Source organism: Engraulis encrasicolus, unplaced genomic scaffold, assembly GCF_034702125.1.
Source record: "Engraulis encrasicolus isolate BLACKSEA-1 unplaced genomic scaffold, IST_EnEncr_1.0 scaffold_686_np1212, whole genome shotgun sequence".
In the NCBI taxonomy this organism is placed as follows: Eukaryota; Metazoa; Chordata; class Actinopteri; order Clupeiformes; family Engraulidae; genus Engraulis; species Engraulis encrasicolus.
The window spans coordinates 3,652-8,355 of NW_026946012.1; the positions used below are offsets into that span (position 1 = coordinate 3,652).

Sequence of the window (4,704 nt, forward strand, 5' to 3'; positions counted from 1 at the left end):
TTCAGAAAAGTCAGAAACACTTCATCTTTGCATTGTTTTTGAAAGCCTAAACACTGATTCCTGTTCGGAATTGTGATATCTGTTAAATTAAAATCATTTTGTCCTAAAAAAGTACCCAAAACATGTTTCTATAAATATATTGACCCTTCCAATAATTTCTCCATGTTGGAATTATCTAAAATGGTTCAAACCTTATGTGAATGACATAGCCTATATTGGGGATGTCATCATACGGGGGCGTCTGCCGGGGGTCCCCCACCACTGAAAATGTCTGGCAGTGGTCATTTCTCTATCAGAGGACTATGATGAACAATTTACAAGAGATTTCAAGTGGTAACCTCACCAACTGATCTAGCCCACTTTTTACCCCTCAGTTAATGATGTCTGGCAAGCCCCGCCCACCATCAAAAACGTCTGGCAGTGGCCATTCCTCAATCAGGGGACCATGACAAACAATTTACAACAGGTTCCAAGTGGTAACCTCACCAACTGATCTAGCCCATTTTTGGGGGTATCATCATACGGGGGCGTCTGCCGGGGGTAACCCACCACTAAAAATGTCTGGCAGTGGTCATTTCTCTATCAGGGGACTATGATGAACAATTTACAACAGGTTCCAAGTGGTAACCTCACCAACTGATCTAGCCCATTTTTTGGGTGCCCGTTTTACCCCCTCCTTGCCACACCCACCCGAGGGAACCCGGCAGACGTGCTGTTCCTCTATCTGGGGACCATGCCAGACATCATAGTACCCATAAAAATTGGTAACCTTCCCAACTAGGTAGACCCCCCCCGGGCTCCTGGACTATCAACATCTCTGCAGTGACATAGGCTATTTGATATGGCAGATTATATTTGATTGAGGGTACTCTACTCTCCTTGACCCCTGGTCTCAACTTAGGTTTTACAGGAAGTCAGTCAATGCCATTGTGATGTTAGCCCTCATCTTATCTTGTAATTTCTGTTACATCAACTCCAGCACTCTAATTATGTGTTTTGTCATAGGTGCAAAAGGCTTGTCTAAGATACGCTGGCAGTCTACACCGCATGGCCTGCGTTGCTGACATTGAGTGAAGTAAGTATGGTGGTACATTATGTCATAACAGATAGTATTTAAGTGTTGATGTATGTCTGTCCTGTAGGATGTCTTTGTGGCTTGACCACAGGTGATGCCCCACCTGCAGGCCCAGAGATAGAAAGACATAGTCACAAGTCACAGGACAGACAGGAAGCACAACACAACTGGGCCTGACAATTTTCTTGTACTGTGTCTTTGGTTAATGCAGAGTTCCTGTGCCTGACATATACTTGAGGAAGCATCTTGGAGGTTGTCAAGGAGAATGGAGGCATTGCCAGAAGGAAGGTAGGATAACTCATGGCTCCAACAGCTAATGGAAACATTGTGTTTGAGTTGCAAACAATATAATGAAGTTGGGTATCAGGTATTAGAAGGTCAGACATTAGGTGTGGGAGACGCATGGCCCACCTCTAGGTTCACTGACTCTGAATTTTGAACAGGTCTGATTATGATGTTCACAAACTATCTGCACCCCAATAAAGAGAGCACGCGATAAATGGCACCTGCATATCACTGACGAGCACACTATTAAATGCCCCGTATTAGTGGCCATGGTTGTCATTCACTAGACATCAGCATTTTTACATTTAGTGCCATTAAAGCTACATAAAAAGTGTGTGCACAGTGTTAAGCTTTCTGTGTTTTCTTTTTCCACCATCAGGACTAGAGTGGCGAAGTGATCCAAAGGCAGACTGCACATCTACATATATGGTTTGCAAGGAACATCCCGTGCCAGACACTGTGATACAAGGCATGGAGCTGTACAGTGAACTCGGAGCATCTCTTGTGCATGTGTGATGCTCTTTGGACTCGGTTACCGGTATATACCCTCAATCTCAACTCTGTGGATTTGGATTTACAATTTTAAGTATCCAGATGAACTGAAATATATGTTCTGGTGAATTTGGAAAATATGCCCAAAAGGTTCAATCACTATAAACTACAGTAAATTAGTCCCTAGAGCCATGCAACTGTATAATTTGTCCATTAAGGACAAAGAGAAACTCCTGGACTTTTCTGCATGACCATCTTATTTATTTTTATCTACTTTTTTTACTTTTTTATTTTCATATTCTTTTTATTCTTTTTCTTTTTACTTCTCTTTTTAATCTACAGAGCAAACTGGACAAAGAATTTCCCCTTGGGGATAAATAAAGTTTAATCTAATCTAATCTAATCTAATCTAATCTAAATATGTTGGACACTGGCAATCTCAGGTTCTAAGCCATTGTATAAAAGGACAATGCATCACATTTCTATGCATACTTTTCTGTGCTGTTCTCTGATCTGAGTTGATGATTTTTTAGCTCAGCATGGCATTGAGTATCATTGAGGGGTTTTTTTCTAAGCATTTTCTATGCAGATTAAAAGATGAGCACTATAATGAAAGGCGTAATAACGCCTCAGTAGCACTTCATGGACACATTGATATCATAATTGAAAACATTTCTCTCTCCCTCTCCTCCCCCACTTTGGGAAAGAATCAAAGAGTCAAAAGTGCTCCTGTGGGCAGTTAATTCTAAAATGTCCATTCACAAATAACATCTTTTTCATGAATGTCTAAGTAAATAAGTGAGTAAATAGACACATACTGTTCTGTTGAGAGTATGTTTTTCGGCCAGAGATATCTGACTGCATTCAAAATGGTGGATTAACATGCAGAGGACCCCACTATTATTCATTTGCCCAAGCGATTATGACATTACTTAGAATTTGCTGGTGGTTGTAAGCATTCATGAAAAAGATGACATTTCTGAACAGGCCACATAAATGAATGTGGTACAGTACACTGATAATTTCAGGTTTTCTGTTTAATTTCTGTTTAATCATACGATTATATTTTCTAGATTTTGGTGTTTTATTATTGTTTGACTGCATGTTTGTCCAGCTGATGAAATATTAATAAAAGAAATGTTTTGACGTTCTTGTCAAGTATATTTTTCTCATACACCTAAACAAGATATTAATTCTACATGAGAAAATAAGTATTCTAGCTAAGAAAATCAGACTAGTTTTAAGACTTTAAATGAGCTGGAAACAAGTAAATTTGCCTTGTTTTAAGCGTATTGTATGCTTGTTTTGAGCAATAATTTCTTGGATGACATCTAATTCTAAGCAATAATGACTAATAAAGGAGAAGAAATTGCTTAAAATAAGAAAAAAAATCTTAACAAGCAACAGAAAAATAAGATTTTTATACTTGTTTCAAGTGTTTTTCTATGCCTACCACTTAGATATTATTTTCTTGTTTTAAGAATTCTTACCAAGTCCAATTTGCTCGCTGCACTGGCAGATTATTTTGCTCAAAATAAGCAATTTTTCACCTAAAACACTATATTTTTTGCTTATTTTTTTAGAGGGCTTTTTTGCAGTGCTTAAGATTGATTGATTACAAATGAGAACAAATTGGCCAATAATTAATTAATTAATACATAATCTGATTAGCCTGATCAACACTCTAGAAAGCAATTTGATCTGGCCAAGCAGTCGCAACTTTAAGGTTAATTGGAGGTTATCTGCCTCAACTGAGTCCTGCTTTCTCTTCTGATTCTGTGTGTAAGAATCTATGGAAAATTAAATAATCTCAATGTGATTACGGAGTGCCGCTACGTTTGACAAGTCGTAGTGTAGTGGAAAGCGCGCCCATCCAGCAAAAAAGCATCAGCAGGTGCCAAATCAAAAAACTGTCACATATAGGAGCGGGAAAGGATCTGCACACTGCTTGCAAAAGACTATTTGGAGCAACGTTTTCGATCTTCTTCAGGCCAAGTTTGACGAGTCCTCATAGCTATTGAACGCGGACGTCTGCGCAGGAAAATAGACTTGAGTTCTATTTTCAAGGAGCAACGCGGACATGTCCGGTCGGGACGGACATGCGCCACGCTTACACCGTGTTCCTGTGTGCAACGCATGATTTGTTTTTATGCATTCTCACCGTTTCGGACTGATGACGGACACGGGAAGTGGACGTTAGGTGGACGGCCGCGCCGTTGGTGTGAATGCACCGTTTCTTCACATTTTTCATGCAGACGGCCTCAGAACAAAACATTGAAACTTCTGCAAGAGCCTCTTAAACAGCATATTTGTAGCTCAGCGCATATAAAGACTGAGATCAGAAGATCACTCTACACTCTACACCATGTGCCGTTTCCTGGCTGCAGATTTCTCCAACTACCACAACCTGCACTGCCTTCTTCGTCCATCCGGTGTCTTGCTTGTGACATGGCGAGCTCGGATGCCCCCCTCTGCCGGCGTCTCCGCGGCTCCTCCGTCCATAGAACTTCACCGGCTTGTTCGGCTGCCTCCTTCAGCCGAGCTAGCCCCCCACGACGGGAGGCTCTGGATTTTCGTATCCCACCATGGCCTTTTCATCGCCGCCCCCGCCGTGGGCTTCCATATTTCTCCACTAACGTGAACGCTCCATACCGTCACAAGTTATGGACAAAAAAGAACTTTCCATTGCCGTTGTGTTGTGTTTAGTCTCTGTATGTCTTTGAATGTCTGTTCATGTTTTTGTTTTATGTTACATGTTCTGTAAAGCGTCTTTGGGTATTTAGAAAAGCGTTACACAAAATTGATGAATTATTATTATTATTATTATTATTATTAGAAGATGTTTACTCGCT

The 4,704-nt window shown here is 40.5% G+C and overlaps 1 long non-coding RNA gene across 1 annotated transcript; it reads left to right on the top strand.

The window, feature by feature from the left end:
* The first annotated feature begins 890 nt into the window (after nucleotides 1–890).
* On the top strand, nucleotides 891–2,020 carry LOC134444711 (uncharacterized). The gene is made up of 3 exons (XR_010034075.1): nucleotides 891–1,075; nucleotides 1,287–1,363; nucleotides 1,740–2,020. It is a non-coding gene; the product is annotated as an uncharacterized LOC134444711 (long non-coding RNA).
* Nucleotides 2,021–4,704: the final 2,684 nt, after the last annotated feature.